The sequence below is a fragment of the Mytilus californianus genome, unplaced genomic scaffold, assembly GCF_021869535.1.
Source record: "Mytilus californianus isolate M0D057914Y unplaced genomic scaffold, xbMytCali1.0.p SCAF_11, whole genome shotgun sequence".
NCBI lineage: Eukaryota > Metazoa > Mollusca > Bivalvia > Mytilida > Mytilidae > Mytilus > Mytilus californianus.
The window spans coordinates 18,999,393-19,018,479 of NW_026262593.1; the positions used below are offsets into that span (position 1 = coordinate 18,999,393).

At 30.7% G+C, this 19,087-nt stretch overlaps 1 long non-coding RNA gene across 1 annotated transcript in view; it reads right to left on the reverse strand.

Annotated features, from left to right (window-relative positions):
• Nucleotides 1-9,768: 9,768 nt before the first annotated feature.
• Nucleotides 9,769-19,087, reverse strand: part of LOC127720743 (uncharacterized) — an 11,371-nt gene continuing 2,052 nt past the window's right edge. The window contains exons 2-3 of the long non-coding RNA XR_007990980.1: nt 10,619-10,675; nt 9,769-9,917 (exon numbers count right to left, since the gene is read on the reverse strand). This is a non-coding gene — a long non-coding RNA (uncharacterized LOC127720743). The remainder of the gene's footprint in view (nt 9,918-10,618; nt 10,676-19,087) is intronic.

Sequence of the window (19,087 nt, forward strand, 5' to 3'; positions counted from 1 at the left end):
TGAGATAACAACCCAGCGACAAAAATAATCAAAATTAAGTGATCTGATAAGTGTTCATTTGCACGAGGAAATTTTTCATTTGGATAGGGAAGGAGTTTTAATTACAAATGTAACCTATCAGAATGAACGGATAAAGGTCACGATATGTGCAGTGCAAAATCGAAACAATTGCCATGCAATAGCTAATCATGGCCTGAATATAATTTTTGATGAAAAACATGTTACGAGTATAACAGAAAAGCATAACATGTAATTGGTTGAATAACAAAAAAAACAAAATATCACAAGCAACTACGCTATATGTTAAGAACGAATTATTCATTGTAAAGGCTTAACCGAAATATCAATTGACCATAAAGATCTGCAGATTCGTTGGCATCTGAAGGTCTGTCGTGGTTCGGCAAGATAAGGTTTACAAGTGAAATAAATTCTTCTGAGCAACCATGGATAAGTCGACTTTCTCCGTATGCCTGTTGACAATATAATTTAAAAATTTCTTTTTGGTCGCAATTCACAATATAATCGCGGGTACCACATGAATCGGGTACAAAAAAAATGTCCGGCTTTCCTCCTGGACTCTCGTTATTCTTTTTCACTTGCATTGTATGTTGATTCCATTGAATTACTACTTGATTAAGTTCTTTTTGAAGAACGTCCATAAAACAGTACCTTATACATTCGATGTGCAATAGATCTGCATCATTGAATAAGTTGCTTTGGCGTAAATCTTTAAAAAAAATTGATCCACCAATCGGCATTTTGTCGACGTAATATACTCCACCAGGCTTCGATTCTTTGGTTAGAAGTACTTTTCCCGTACAAGAAGCAATTTCTTACAATCTCATTATTACTCAGAGCATAAAAAAAGAATTTGTATTTCCTCTATCACTGTGTTTTCTGTACCTAAATCGCACCTGCACCTTTGGGGACAGCCTCCTAATTGTTTAAAAAATACCGCGCAATTATTTGTGGATTTTTATTACTTGTACCGACCTCAAGCCACATAATTCGTCTTGAGAACCAATCAATTGCACCATTTATTAGAAACCCAAAAGGCTAAAGTTTGTGGTAACCGTCAATATGCCACACAAAGTTAGGTCCAGGTGTCGTATATCGACGTCTTATCAACCGTCTTTTTCTTCTTCTTGCTACACCCTCCGGGTCTATCATACACAAAAGTTCCGTTACACTTTTCCGTGGAATAACAAAACCATAATTCAGTGGTTAGTCTTTTCCAAACGGCACGGTAACCTAGACATTGTCCACTGTTTTCTATTATCTTGTAGATTGCACCAATAATAACAGGGAGTGGAAGATTTACTTTGCGGCGTTTTAATTCAAGACTTCTCAAAATACGTTTGATTTGCGAAATACTTATGGATATTTTTTGTACTGCCATCAGCACTTGAGAAATTTACTTGTTTGTGTATCCTTGGGCAAAATATCTACTTATCAATTCATTCCTTGGCATGTTATTGTTCCGGTGAAGGGCTGGTGTGTAAAGTAGCAAAACCATTGTCCTAAAAAGGGAAAAATAACTTTGAAGAAAATAAAGATCGATTAAGGTCGGTTATTATCAGATTTTGCATGAAAGTGGGACAAAAAATTAAACATAATTAAAATAACTTACAAAATTTTGCATATTACAGGACAATTTGCATGATTGTACTTTTTAAGCCATAAAAAGAGTTCATTAATCTCACTTTAGACCGAGTTATCATTGAAACCTTCGATTTAAACAAAGTTAATACAGTAGTATCCAGACAGGGGACGATTCTCGGTGGAAAATAACCCAATGATTTTATTGCATGTTTGGAACCACTTACAGATACAGCGTCGGTTTCTTCTTGGTCACAGGATTTATAAATCAAAGGAATGCACAAAAAATTACCAAAAAGGGACTTAACTCCAAAAAATAAAATTTTTACAATTTTCAGGACACATTTCCTTCAAAAAGATTACCAACACATGATGTCGTTCTTGTTATTTCGATCTGTAAGCAGTAAGGGATTTCGAATACCTAATTCAACTCATAGGTTTTAATACTCGAATCACTATTGTAATGGGAACTACTGGATTTTTATAAACATCAGTACTTCAATAATCCAGGCAAGATCGAGTGGACAGTAGTACAGTACGTAGGTACTTTGAATACTTAAGATAGTAAAACCCGACTGCCTCAAAAGAATACAATGTTATTATAATTATTCTATGATCATTCATTATAATCATAAACCCACTAGTAATATTAAATAATATTTATATGAATTTTTGGGTTGTTTTCTGCTCTTTAGCTATTATTGCCTCTTTGATACATTCCATGTTTCCATTCTCTATTCTACATGAAATAGAAATTAGATTAAAACGCATGTTTCGCATTCTTTCGATAATACATGACATACTGGTGTATTATATGTAAATTGGTGAAATATGTTAGATAATGGTTTATCAAAAATACCTGTAAAAAGGTACGTATACCCTAGACTTGCTACAATTCCCTTTCTTTTAATTTATTTCTTTCTTACTAATTTATTTAGTATATGTTTACTGAAAACTGCCAGTATACTGATTGCCCTTGGAGAAAGGTTCCTCTGCAGGTGTCAAATGCAATATACTGTAAATCTCTTTATTATCGCAATAAAATTGTTAAAGGGGTAAAATTGAAGAAGAAGAAGAAAAAGAAAATTAGGATGGGACATGTAGTAAGTCTACCTATACCCTATAAATGCCTGAGACAAAACCTAAATGCATACCGATTTTCGAAAACGTGATTTACCAAAAAAATTTCATTGTGTGCCTTTGGGATTCAATGGCTTCCGAAAGGGGCACTGGTCAAAATGAATTTGTATGGCATGACACCATTTACACAATAACCCTTTCATTCCACCTGTAAAGCCGCCCCTTTAACTGAAACTATATATGTACTACATGTTCCACAGCTACTGCTTGCTATGTTTACAACCTGATCAGCATACAAGTGTTAATCGTTTGAACAATCCCTCCCTATTTCTTTTGTGTGTAGCCATGTACATGCACGTAAGGCTTCAATCGTGTAGTGGGGCAAATACACCTTAATTAGATTCGCGCAGTTGAACTAAACTACAAACAAATAGTGCAATATACAAATAAAAAACATACCTTCTTATTTCTTTCCTGCACGACAACCAATTTACTACACTATGCAGTTAAAAGCACACGTGTATTTATAAACCCGCTAATTTCAATATCATTTATGTAAAAACATATTTTGTTGGTCTAAAATAATTCACAAGTTAAAAGCATTCTTCTGATTGGTGACGCTGGATATAGAATTTCGAATATCGAATATCGAATCTCGAATTTCGAATTTCGAATTTCGAACTTCAGATATTGAATCTCGTATTTCGAATATCGGATCTCGCATGATCCTTCTGGGCTTTCGTATATTATTGATATTTTGTTCGGAATGCATGGTTATATAAAAAGCGACCAATAACAAGATTTATTTCTACCGTATTCTTATAGAATATATTAAATAATATGATATGCATTATGCAAATTCTGTCAGGGAGATAGCTTCCTAGTTTATATTTCATTTCCATGTTACTTTCGAGTTTAAATTCGTCATTGAAAAGGCAATATGAGAAAAAAACTTATATCCATAATATGACGTGTTCAAATAACAACATTTTAAAAATTTTCTAGGCGTATCTAGGCGTCATTTATATAAATAACTTAGTATGACAATTGATGATCGTTATATAGACTAATGCGTTATGGATTTGATCACTGTGTGTGTTAATCGAACACAGGGGAAAATGGCCTTGTCACTTTTTTCCTGAATTGACCAGAATATATGGATCATTTACTTTAAACTTAGTTGCTGGTCTTCTCTTTTCTAAAAATATATTTTTAATGTATATAGTAGAAAAGTTTATTAACCTATCAATTGCAGATGAAGGAAGAGACATTGGGTACTAATTATTGCTTTATATATGTCAATGAAATAGCATTTCGTCAACACCAACACACACAATTACAATGTGATATGTAATCTATATATATTGTGCAAATCAGAAGTCTATTAAAAGATTTCGGTGCACTATATTGCTAACCCGTAAACAGGCAATCATACAGGAAGGACGCGTATTCGTAGCACAATGAAGGTCGTGATTTCCGATTTAAAAAATTATAACAAATCCGGATGTATTTAATTGAAATTGTTGAAAATAATATTAGTATTACTTCCTTTTGACAAATTGATATCGATGATTCGAAAAAATACAAAGAGGAAGTATATGTTATACAATGGTGACCTATTTGTTACATTGACAAAGTAGTATTAATACAGCTATGTATTTATACATAATGATTATTAACAATATTAATGATTAATAATAACAAAAATTTCCTTCATTTTAACAGGATAACATGTTTAGTCCAAAGACTAGTTTACAAAAGGTCCAGCATTATATAACTATATTCCGTTATAAAGTATAATTTAAAAATTCAATAATAAAAATACTAATACAAATATTAAACTATTTTACTGTAACAGTTATTAGGATTAAACAAAATATTCTTCAACATATGTTTTTTTTAATTCAATTGTGTTACATTGTTTTAAGTTTGCATACCCAACTATTTCAGTCCTATTCAGGACTAATAACCCTGTCGATAAATATTGGCCGTTGAAATCTATGAAATTACATATTTTTGTACACAAATTAAATTTCAATATTTATGTTTTTAAATATGTACCTCTCAGTAGAAAAAAAAACCTTATTTTTATATCTATTCATAAAAATAGTGTCTTACTTTAGAATATCTCTTTACAATAATTGTATCAAAGTCTAGTATATATCTTTAAAAAACTAATATTGAAGTGTAGAATGTCTCTGTAAAAAGTGGTATAAAAGTCAGGGTATATCTTCAGATTATAAAGAACAGTATTGAGGTCTAGACTATTTCTTTATCAAAAAAAGTATCTCTTTTTAAAAATAGTTTTAAGGTCTAGAATATCTTTTTATAGAAATAGTATCGAAGTCTAGAATATCTCTTCATAATAATGCCATCGAAGGCTAGAATATAAATCTTTTTAAAAATAGTTCCGAATTGTGCAATATCTCTAACTTAATAATTGAAAATTACACTCAAATCATTACTTAAGCAACTAACTTAAATGTCGATCAAAATTTCTTTGTTTTGTATATACTTCCATCCGCCTCAAAATGTAAATGCCATACGACGCCTTATGTTTGTCTGTTGATGGTCAGGTCAGATGATTATTCAAATATAACTCAACAATCATTGAACTATCTACATAATCCAAAGGACCATGCACTACAGATTTAATTCGGTTTCTGATTTTATATTGCACTGTTCAGAGTTACAGATTTAATCCTTGATCAGAATGGGTCAATACAGTTTTGAAATTGCAACTTGATTCCGATTTATGTTAGTGGACTTTAACTAAATATTGTTTTGCCATTACAAAAAACAATTTAGATTCTAATCCAACTGGTTACTTTTACATTGGGAAGGTCGGCAATTTTGTTTTTAAGTTTTTACCATTTATTAGGAAAACTTTCTGAAAATTGAAAGAAATGCCAATAAAAAAGACATTTTGGGCTCTGAAAAAATCGGAGAAAAGAGGCGGCTATTACTGAAGGGATATTCAAACTTGTACGTCGAAGACGATATGACAACGCCACTGCAAAAACGACCAATCAACTATATACAAAACACACAACAGAAACTAAGGACGAACCCATCCAAAAACCGGGCTTGATCTCATGTGCTCCAGAAGGTAAGCAGATTCTGCTCCGCACCACCCGCCCTAAACCAGTTTTTGTCTCGCCTCGACAAATTGCGTGGGCAAACATGATCCGTGCTATTTCCGGTGTCGGCGTCAACAGTTTTGTTAAGGTTGTGATTAGGTTTAAGAGGATCCCAACGAAATGTTAATGATATTTGGTATGCAGTTGAAGAAGCATAGGCACATTTCATTTCCACGATGATTATAAGGTCCAGCACGTCAGTCATGGTCTATTGACTTTGAACCTTTTGCTGAAATAAAATATGAACGTTTATGACAAGGTCAGTTTGAAAGGGAACACTAAATGGTAGTCAATGATTGTTGGTGTGGGGTTGTATCAACAATAGTACATCTCATATCCATGGAGATTATTTATACCCGCTCCTCTCAGTCATGGTCTATTCATTTTTAGATCAGTTCGAAGGGTACCACAGTAATTATTAGTAAAGGAGTTTTGGTATGTTGTTAGTTTTACCACAACTGATTTTAACTGATAAGGCCCGCCCTTTCAGTCATGGTTCATCAAATTTGAAATCTTTGCATAGTTTATTTTGAAGGAGATCAGGTCATCTTTAAATTTGCCATTAAGTTTAAGACGAGTTTGTCATATTGTGTGATGTATTTTGACATCCATCGCTCACCAACTTCCTGTTTCTCAAATACAAATATATTCTCACACATAGGGCTATGTATGAAATTTTTGTTGCACTTTATCTAGATCTGGAACTACAAATTAGAGTTGTTAACAGGCTGTGTATGCTTTACTGTATAAGTAATGTTCACAGACATCGTTAATCTACTTTCTGTTTGCATGAATTTTTCGATACATTTATCTCAGGAACTACCAGTCAAAGCACCCCAAATATTTGGTATGAAAATTCATATCAACATGCTATACCGTGAGATGCGTTTCCACATGCATTGCTTTTTTAACTTCGTGTTTACCGATTATAAGATAAAATAAGATCATATATAAGATATGTTATTAGTATAAAATCAAAACAATCGGATTGCTACTAAATACAAACACAAATAAACAATAAACAATACAAATATTTAACATTTCAAAAAACTGTTAAAATGTAAGACAACATTCCTACCCTTTAAATTAGCATTAAAAAATATTATATTTAGAAGAAATGCCGCTTAACTCTATTTTGATTCATTCATACATTTAAGAAATAACTCCTTCATTTCATGCTGTATGCTCATTTTAACATGGGTAGTCATTATATTTGTCGATATTTTACACTGAGCGTTATCGAGGTGTAAAAATAATCAAATATAATGCCCACCATGTTAAAATGAGTACAGAGCATGACCTGAAGGAATTATTTTGATTCTAATAGGACAAAAACGGTATTCTTATAGGTCGAAGCGTACAAAATTACCTTAGAAATGTTTTGATGTTCCTGTTTCCTCCCCATAAAGTATGTACATTACTTTTTCATATTTAATAAGTTTAAAAACTAAATGCAGGGTGAATATGTGTTGTTTGAATAACAATATTTAATAAATTTTATGTAAGCAGCTAAAATGGATATATTTTATTAGGATACAAATGAAAATAACAAGAATGTAAACAGTAAGTTTGTGTCAAATATATTGTGTGCTAATTATAACACAGCTTTGCTTACAAAGCGAAATAAGGACGTCATATTCAAATAGGTTATAGTAAAGAAAAAAGTATACATGTTAAATCAACTGTTCATACACAATTGCTAATATTGTTTCTGTAATTATACATCTCACTTATGCCATAAATAATAATTATCAAAATGTCATATTCTCCACAAGAGAAAATAAAATCAAATTTTTATCCATTTCTCATTGGAATAAAACTAGGAACAATATCAGAAATTTCATTAAACATTTTCATACTCGAGTTATTGAGCGGTGCACGCATTATTGCAAAATGGAATTCATCTTCTACCTCTATATTACATAGGGGGCACAATCTATTTTATAAAGCTGTTTTATTACACCTACCACGTTCAATAGCTAGCATGCTGTTACGTATTCTTATTTTGGAAAAGTTTTTAATAACATTGTTATCTAAATTAAATGAAAGACATTTTTCAAGCTCTGACTTTCTTCTAAATTTTCTATAAGTTCTTAACTCATTTCCATTTATCAAATTATCATCATTTAAAAGACAATTTTTCCAAAATGTATTGTTATTTTCATGAAGCTTCTTTGCTTTAGCTGAAAGTAATCGTTTTGTTTTAGAAAAAGTTCATTGATTTTCCCATACATGAGAAAAAATCAATTCGGATAGTAAAATTTTAATTTTTGAAGCATTAGTGAGCAGTAGTTTACAGTTCAACTTTTTTCCATTTAAAAATCAAAACAATAAAGATAAAATCATTCTCGAATGTCTGGTGGATTGTTAGTCACCCTGGGTAACACAAGCCAAGTAGCCAGTATTTAGGTACTGGAATGAAAATACGGATGTTGTTCTATTTAAATTTGCTGTCATAGAATTCGATATCATTTTAAATTAAGGAATGTATCGCTCTCATGCATAATTCTGATTCATTGTACTGTTTGGATTTCAATTTTGTCGTGTGTGGTTTTATCAGCTCTTCAACGTGCGTAGTAGGTTTTGAACTTTTAAATATTTTAGCCTCGAGAATCACTAAATAGACATTAATTGTCGAAATTCACATCAAATAAAAAAAAAAACAAAAAAACAAACAAAAAACAACAAAGAACCGTTAATGTCATTCGTAGTTTACCTTATCAAAATTAAACAAATTGTAGACTTAAATTGAAGCTTAATTTTCAAAATGTGCAGAATAGCAAAGTTGCACCTCTTTGTTCGGGCTGAAATTAAAGTGACTTCTTAAAAGTAGAGGTTCATTTATGTCTCCATTTCAGTACAAATCAACATAAAGTGTCCACTGTATTACGTATATTTTTATAAGAGTCTTTTGAATTAATTCGCAACCTTTCCAGAATTGACCTTAATAATTAATACATTGTACAGATTTTGTTTGAAGAGCGTATGTTGACACTTAGATGTTTTCTTTTGCTTGTTAGACCCCAAATATTGATTTGGGTATAGGCCTAAGGTCTCATGACTTTATTATTAGAAATTGTGTAGTCATATCGTTGAGACTTTTCTCCAAGTATCTACTGGATTGAAAAAATCAATCAATTAAAAAGTGCATGTATGTACATGTATATACATCATATACCAAATGTTTTACAAGCTTGTGTAACTTGACTAGGCCTATTCAAATATGCAGGAGAACTGCATTCAAAATATATATGGTCACTTATAAAATAAACGTAACTATTCAATTGCATATGAATTAAGAGAAATTCAAGCCTCTATCTAAATGTCATGGACAGGAATTTCTTTTCTCTGTTATAGAAGATTGTGTTTCTTTTTTAACCACACTGTATATGCCAGGCTTTCCAGATGCACAATAGATATGGCAGTTGTGCATGTCACTTGTATTTAAAGTGAAATAATTATTCATGTATTCTGTTTTCTTGGTTGGATGGACTTCTTTTTCAACAAATTTATTTTCACTGCACATTTTCACATGAATTGGACTATTCGATGTTGTCGATGTTTCATATTCTTCAACGTGGCTTTTATCCATTGATAGATATGCCGTTATATCATCGTCTCTATCATTATCTATATATGGTTCGACCGAATTTACTTTTGCACTTTTTACATTTGATTTGGAAGATGTAACGGTTGAACTATCGTGCTCTGCTTCACTAGAAGCAGATCTAGAGTTACCTTCATCACCAATTACCTCTAAATATGAATGGTCAAATTGAGAAGTCGATTTTTTATTTAGACTTTTCATGTGTATTCGTTGTTCTTGGTTTGTGATAACAGGCATTACCATATCGTTTTCATTGATTGTCTCATATTTGGACGAAATGTTACTTATTTCATCAACCGATCCTGATTCCTTTATATCTCTTTCGCTTGATTTCGGGTTTTGGATATTAATTTTGTGTTGATCCACTTTTGTGCGTGTTGCCCTATATCTATATTTACCAATGCAAATATTGCTACCTATAGATACTAGTAACACAACAATAAAACCGGCAGCAAATATTCCATAACTGTAGTTAACATCATTTATTGGCACTGAAATTAATATATTTAGTGCTTGTTTGTTAAAGATTAAATGTGTACTAACAAACGCTATAATAGTTTAAAAAGAGCATAAATGCATATTTTAATTGAAGCCTTGGATCCCTTCAACATTTTCAACCTGTCATTCGTTTTTGTTAGTTTTAAACATTAAAACTGTTGTTTTTTAACAGAACACAATTTGTTAGAATTTTATTGATGTATGAACAGGTACAATACTGCTAAGCTTTTGATAGTTAAATATTCCAGTGCGTACAGAAAATACAAACAGTAAGGTGTCTAGAATTTGAAAATGTGCAAGTTTTGTTTATTTAAATTTTCCCGTAATTGTCCACTCAAAAATCTTTACGTTAAATTTGAAGCTAATGTTGAAAAGTACTAATTTAAACAACTTCAAACGAATAAAAAAATGAACATCAAAGGACGGAGAGTAATCTATTATATTAAGCTCAGTAAAATTTCAGTATATATGATTGTGCGAGTGTGTTAGCTAAAATAGATTTAAATATGAAACTCAAATACTAGTATAAACTGTGTTTAATTGCTTTTTTTCTCTAAAGGATATTAAATAAATTTCCTGACGAATCTAGTCTCGATTACGATAACACAATGTAGTAATGATTCTCCAACCATAGATCTTTCGATTCACCACTTTCATAACAAGATGATAATAAAACAAGCAATGCTGTCCTTACCATTTTTGTCCGTGTCGAAAAGGGTTGTTTGGATGTTCCGTGTAACTAAAACCTCAGCTGGAAAAGTTGTTTTTTATTACATTTTATCATAAAAAAAAGTAAATGGTAAAATAATATGATTCAGAGTAACTAATATAAAAATAAGGAGATATTATACAATTATAGCCATTGTATGAGGTCGATACAAGGATTTATTATACCTCAGTATGTTTTTTTCTATATAACATAGAATGAAATATTTGTGCCATTTCATTCCACAGATTATTTGCCAGTCAATAGTTTCAAACACTATTACCCCAGTCAATAGTTTTATAAACATATTTCCCGTACTTTTTCATACTAATTTTTCATTGGACAACAATGACGTCATTGACTATTCTACTTGGATTTGTGCGCATGGCAACGTTAAACTCTGAAATATCGTAAACGGTATAATCTGTATGTGTCTGTCGTCGTAATTTCAAATCAATATATTGCTTACAAGAAGCATGTATGACATATTTTAAGAACTAAAACATAACAAATGTATGGTATGGGTCTGTCGTCGTCTTCATAATCTGAGATTGCTTCGGTGTACGATAATATATTTTAGCTAGCGTTTATTATATGCACGGGAATTTTTACACAAGGATTCCTGGTCTTGATTACATCAAATAAAATATTGACAAATACCACACGGGCAAAAAAAAAAAACAACCAAACAACCTGATAGTTCATCTTGTGCATGTTTATGTGACTATTTGGTTTTTCAAGTGGTGTATGTGGTCTTTTTTTTTTAGAAAGTTGTTTTGTTCGGTATAATAAAACACTTTATTATATACTTAGTAGTAAATACAGATACATTGTATGTGTAATACGGTCAACGGCAATCGTGCTGTATCAGCTATCCGTGATGATATCGATATCAGTCACGGTTGCAAAGGCTTTATCACACCGTATATCTGTATGACGTAACGTCATCGATGTCAGTCACTGTTGCAAAGGCTTTATCAAACCGCTAATCTGTATGAAGTCATCTACGTGAGGTATATAATAAAGTGTATATGATATGGCTTTTTCAATATCACACATCGTATCACCCCTCAACCAATATAATCCCTCTAGCAAAGCTCTTGGGATTATATTGGTGTCTCGGGTTGATACGGATGTGATATTGAAAAAGACATATGATATTATACACCTATTGACTGGTTATGAGGGTACTAGCAAGTTTGTTGTCCCTGAGATACGAACTATTGCTCGAGGCGAGGCCGAGGGCAAAAGTTGGTATAAAAGGGACAACAAACTTGCTATTACACTCATAACCAATCATTCAGTGTTTTATTATACCGAACAAAACAACTTTCAAAAGACTACATAAACCACTTGGAAAAAAAACAATTAGTCACATAAACACGCAAAAGATGAACTATCGGGTTTTTTTCCCCCATGTGGTATTTTTCAATATTTTATCTACTTTAATCAAGATCAGGAATCCTTGTGTAAAAATTCCCGTGCATATAATACACGTTAGCTAAATACACCAAAGCAATCCCAGATTATGAAGACGACGACAGACCCATACCATATATTTGTTATGTTTTAGTTCTTAAAATATGTCATGTAGATTTTCTTTGTCTTTTTACTTGCTTCTGGTAAGTAATATATTAATTTGAAATTACAACGACAGACACATACAGATTATACCGTTAACGATATTTCAGAGTTTAACGTTGCCAAGCACACAAATCCAAGCAGAATAGCCAATGACGTCAATGTTGTCCAATGAAAAATTAGTATGAAAAAGTACGGGAAATATGTTTATAAAACTATTAACTGGGGTAATAGTCTTTGAAACTATTGACTGGCAAATAGTCTGTGGAATAAAATAGCACAACTATTTCAATCTTTTTTATATAGAAAAAACATACTGAGGTACAATAATCTCTATTAATGACTGGTTATGAGTGTAATAGCAAGTTTGTTGTCTGTTTGATACTAACTATTGCCCTCGGCTATGCCTCGAGTAAAAGTTGGTATCTCAGGGACAACAAACTTGCTATTACGCTCATAACCAGTCAATAGGTGTATAATATTGACCTGAAAGAAATATATTGACTGAGGACGAAGTCCGAGGTCGGTATACTTCTTTGGGTCGAGTTATCCTGTATTGACCTCATACTAAGTCTACAATTGTTATATTATCAATTTCCGACGATATTTGTATCAAAATCATCAGTGCATTATAATCTCTATTTTCGATCATTTAATTTTGTTGGAATTTTATAGATATCATATTGTCTCTTGGCCAATTATAACATATTAGTTGTTATTTTAATTATTTTTATGTTGTTTTTTTGTGTACATCTTATGTATTTGAAGATTTTTTTTTCAAATAATCGATCATAATTAACCACTTTTTAAAATTTTTTAACAATATCATGAAATTCATTAGATTACGTCACAAAGTATATCGGTTTTTAGATATACTAAAAATAACCGTGCAATATCACTTTTCTATCCGCCGTTTTCAATCGACTTTTGAAAATATAGTTTAATATGTGACTATTCCTGAACGAATCTAATTAGTCAAACTATACAAATTAATAATATTAGTATATATTATTAAAAGAGACAACACCAACATACATATATTATTATATACACAGGAAAAGGGCTCTTTAATTAGAAATAAGTCAGCTGATGAAAGGACGAAGCAAATTCTTCTTGCATTTAGAACATAATCAAGTACAGTCACATTTAAAGTCAGACATCTACAGTACTACCTGTGACATTATCTTATTAATGGTGGCCATAAAAAATATGGTCACCATGATGGCCCTAAATGTCCATCATTATACCTCCTGTTGCTTAATTAATACACAAGGTATTAATCAAAAACTTGTCAATGATAAAGGGAAATCATGACTGCATTGAAGTGTTAAAATTATATAACTTACAGGTAAAGTGTCTCAGGTAAAATATATGTGTTTGTCAAATTTAATAACTGTGATTATGACAAGAAAATTCTAAAATAAAATGAAATAATAAAACTAGTTGAAAATAAAGCTTCCTAACTTTTTTTTTGTAAAAATTTTCTCATGACTGTTCTTTTTAATGTTATACCTTTTAAATAATTCTGTCAATTTAAGTTATTTTTTATATGTATTTTTGGCAAGTGAATAATAAATGAATAGCATCTTCTAATTTATGCAAACTTTCATCCTGCCTTTTTCCATTGAAAAGGTGTTTCTCAAATTAATTTTCTAAAATCAAAATTGTTTATACTTACTGCATTTAACATTGTTTAACAAATGTTTAAGATTATTTTAGGACTTATTCTATATAAAATTTAGGCAATTCATTATTTCGCTATTGAATAAATACATGTATATTCAAAATAATCATTACAGAAAAATTTAATAATATTTTTATTGTCATATAAACATATTACAATTAAATCAAGTTTCGGACAAAAAAAAACAACCAAAAACAAACATTATAATGCAAAGAAATAACATTTTTATAAGAAATCAAAACACATGATGATTTTTTTTGGTTTCTACCCTCAGATCTAATGACTTTTTTTTACATGTTCCATGTTATAGAGGTTTATTATTTCTTTTACTTTTTGTTCTTGGTTAAGAATTTATTCATAAGATTCAAGATTTTATTCATAAACTGGTCAGAGACATTATTATGAGAAGGTAAACAATTTACAATAGATTATCTCTAAGTTGTTATGTTAATTTTACAAACAATTCTATCCTTTATAGGAATTTTTATCCACCATTTTCTATTTCTAAATTACGACCACTAATTCTTTACTTAGTGAGGCATTTGAGTTTACTGTTTTCATCATAAGTTTTTATTTTATTTTCAAAAATATTCTTATTTTTTTTCTTAAAGTTCATTTTTAATCAAGGGCTTTAAAGAATCTAATTCATTCAAGTCCCTGCAATTATTAACTTTATCTAAAAGGCCTGAGTTGAGTGAAATATTCTTTGCAAATGTATACCAAGAATATGTATCATGCATATGCCAGTCCTGCAGTTTCGACAATATAATACACAGAACAAAAAGCGATTTAATTAATAGACCATAAAAATGTCACAATCCATATAGAAGTGTACTTCATTTTTTCTGGAGACAAATTTTGCCTGTTAACTGACAATATTAGCGAAACTGAAGATAACATATTTGAATTTACAATTGTTTCAAAATGCAAGACAATTTTTTCTTTAAATAATTTCTTTTCATAAGATTTACTTTATTCAGAGATAAGAACATTTTTCATTATGATTAGCATTTATCGAAATTTGATGATAACTAGTTAGCCATTTGGAAAATTTAAGTCTCTTTAGTGATTTTTCATGCACAACTCCAGTTTTGAGATTTGAAAAATATAAAAGATAAAACAAAAATAGTTTATTCCTATACCATATAATGATATTTGTAGTTTTCCTGAAAAAATAATCATGATAATAGATTGTACAACTTTGTTGACAAAATTTATTGTAAAAGGATTGATATTCATGAAATTGATAATTTTCATTTGTTAAGAAACAGGCTTGTTAAATTACTTGCTTCATGGTTCCTTTAAACATATCATTTGCATAATTATAAGTTATAATTAATAATAATTCATTTAATAATGCAAACGAACAGATGAATACCATGTACATCATGTACAATAACTTTTTTTTACTGAAAAAATATTTATTTGAAGGATTCTCTGTTTTGTTTTCAAATGCTAGTCAATAACTTATCTTTGAATTTTTGTCATTTCTACTCAAGATTCTTTCCAAGAGAGCAAAAAAACAAATAGAATATAAAAAATAACATAAAAAAATAAAAACATTAGAAAAAAAGGAAAATATGTAAATTTAAAGACAGAAAAATCAACAAATGATATGAATTAACAAAGACTTAAACAACATTCTATTCTACATTTTCAAGAAAAGGTGAAATGTCAATTTGAGAAGAAACCTGAGTTACCTGTACAGGTAAATTTTAATGAAACATACAAGCTGAAAACTTCAACCCTGTTTGATTTCAACAGGTAACATAATTAGATAAAACATCAACCTATGTTTTATGACCCCAATAAATGGCCAACATCTCAAGATTGAATACCCCAATAAATGGCCACCATTCGATGGTGACCATACAAGGGGGTGGACATAACTTAGAGGAAGTCACAGGTTGTACTGTACAATCCTGCTAATTTGTATTATAAAAAAACGTAGACAACTTAAAAAAAATCCTTATTTCATCCAAATCTACTGGAAATGTATTGCTTTAGAGTTATTGTCTCCCCGTACTATTATTATCCAACAGTTTTCCGTAGACAGCGACCTCACACAACCCCCATTCGTCAGACATTTTACAATCATATTGTGGAAGAGTGAAGAATACACCATAATAGAAAAATCAAAGTTAGCAAACGTAAAATAAAACACAGTATGAACCAATACTGAATGATGATTTGAATATACAAACTCATGCAACATCTGTTATTGCATCGCTTAATCAACAAAAAGTAACGTGCGGAATAAATAATATCAAACCAAACAGAAACAACAAATAAGCATCGTTCTATTATTGAAGTTAAGTCTTGCTCATTATACACATGCTTACTTTTTAGCATTGATGGTTAAAAAGTGTCATGATTGTAACACTGCTGCCTCAAACCTAGACAGTTAATTAGCAGTCATTGTTTGCTCATCGAATGACTTTTCGATTATATGCTATTGGGTTTGAATAATTGGCAAAAACGTGCACAAAGGGCTTAGTATATGTATGCATTGTTTCAACAATTCCTTGAACGTTTTTATCACCAGAAAATCCTATTACATGACTTTAAGGAATTAATAAGTGCAATAGCATCAATTTCAACTACAATTGTACAGGATTGTGGTGTTATTCGCTGTTCAAGACATTTTGCATTACATCTACTCATTATCTATAATAAATAACTGCAGTTACAGATATCACTATATGGCAAACGGAAAATTTGGCAAAATAATTTTTAAATTCGAAAAATTAAAACTTATTTTTAAAATATTAAAATTTGTTGATATTTACGTGTATTAGTATAATTTATACCTAAAACTGAAACAAACCTGTAATATACCAAAGGTTATGGTGTGTTGACGAAATCAACTGTGCTCAAAATCGGGAAGCTATTGGTAACTACGTTTTCATGTCTATCTGTTAAAGGTCAAGTTACAGCAAATAGGCTATGTCAAACATTTTGAAAAAAATTGGCATAGAAGTTTGGCTCGTTGAATTATAACCGAAAATCGAAGACATAATGCACTGAAGGAAGTACATATCAATTATTTTTCCCAAATACTACTGGTTATATTCTTTTAAAATAGTTAAGCATTTGTATAGAAGGAAAATAAAATCGGCAAAAAACGAAATTTGTCTTACAATAATTAGATTTCCAATGGCATGTCCATAGATTTTTTCTTAAAATATCATATGTTGTTGATACATAAATTTCCGTTTTAATGTCTTCTTTGGTATACAAATTAAAAAGGACGATGAATATCTACTATCTTTTAACTGGATATCAAAACTTCGCAACCATCCTTAAAACAACTATATATAGCTGGGTTGTCTGTATATTGTGATGATATGTAGATATATACAACACGCGGTGTCAATCAGATGTGGGTTCTTAAAAATTCAAAAATAATACACTTAAAGGGGCACTAGCTACGAGATATATAAAAAATATAGAATATGATTTTTTTTATCAATCATTAATGACAGTGAAATAGTGAAATAAGATATCGCTTTTAGCAGCCAGTATGGTTCATTTTTGTCAAAATAAGCTTTAAAATATTGATGATGAATTATTCAGTTGCAAGTGAATAATTCGACCTCATTGAATCCATATTCATGTGAACTTCAATTTAACCCCTTAGCTAGAGATGGATACCGCATGCGTTGTGCGTGTTCAATTATTTAAAGGAAAAGAATGTCAACATTGAAAGTGAAACAAAGGTAAATCATTTGATTGACTGATTTGATCCACAAAAAATCATTCTTATGCAGGTAAAACGATGATTAACATATATTTTTAATCTATAATATGAAATTAATAAAACAGACCATGCAGACCAAGAAAAATCCAAATGCACGAGTCTGATATCTATTTATATCTATATTTATGTTTATATCGCTTATATGGCAATCGGAGGACTTCGGAGGACAACTCGACAGTTAATTAGATGGCGTCTTGACTAAAATACACACGAAACGAAGATACATATTATCAATCCCATGCCCGGTATAATGTTTATTCTAGACTTTTTATAATTTGGATAAATGTTTTACATTGTTATAAATCAAATATGAGAATTTGAGTCAAATCGGTGAACATGAATTTGACAGCTAGTGCCCCTTTAAGTCTTCAATCACAATCTTTACAATTTTGAAATAAGATCAAATCCTATGTTTTTTCTACTGATTTCACAAATACATGTACTCCCTATACTCATATGAAAGATCCTCTCATTAAACAGAGCTTTTTCTACAAAAAGTAAAAACAGATACAATTTCCGTGTTTAAGGTCATGACAAATCTTAAGTTGCGAAGAACCACAATGATTCCCACAACAAATACACCAAAGATAATTCTATCAGAATGCTAGACTTTTTAATCGACAAAATATTTGTGGACGGTCGGTATTCCAATAAGAACTTAATATGCACCACTAGTGGCCGACTTGTTTTTTGTATTCATATGAAGCAGTATTCATACAGAACCTTCTGAAACACAAAAAACCATCGTGCACATTTCTTTTATTTCTCTTTCAGATATATTAATGATGTTTGTCACTCAATTTTCAGTGAGTGCTCATATCTCAAATATATCCTAGGGAACTTGAGATTACGAATACTATCGAAATTAGATGGTGTTCTTCATGTCTTGATTTATCAATCGAGATTGACTCATATTAACTTCAATCAATATTCATGACAAAGTGATGATTGCAAAGAGAGGCGAAAGATCCCAAAGGGACATTCAAACTCATAACTCGAAAACAAACTGACAAAGCAATGTAAAAAAACAAACGACATAAAAAACAAACAACAGTGTAAAAAACACAATATAAATAAACAGTTAACACAGAGATATGTCTCGCCTATTTGTTATTTTGATAATGCAAAGGTTAAATTTAAAATAGCAATATTTCAACATGTAAGTTACGCAAATATTCAAAGTCAATGAACCGTGACTGAAGGTACAAGGCTCAACAATCTCCATGGAAATGAGATTTGCCTATGCTTATAAAACTGCATACCAAATATCATTGACTTTTCATAAGTCGTTCCATTAAAACAAACCTAAACACAAACATTAACTTGTACACTATGTAAACGTTTCAGAGTCAATGAACCATAATGAGGGGTGGGGTTATATAATCTCCATGGAAATGAAGCTTGCAAATGCCAATACATTTGCATACCAAAT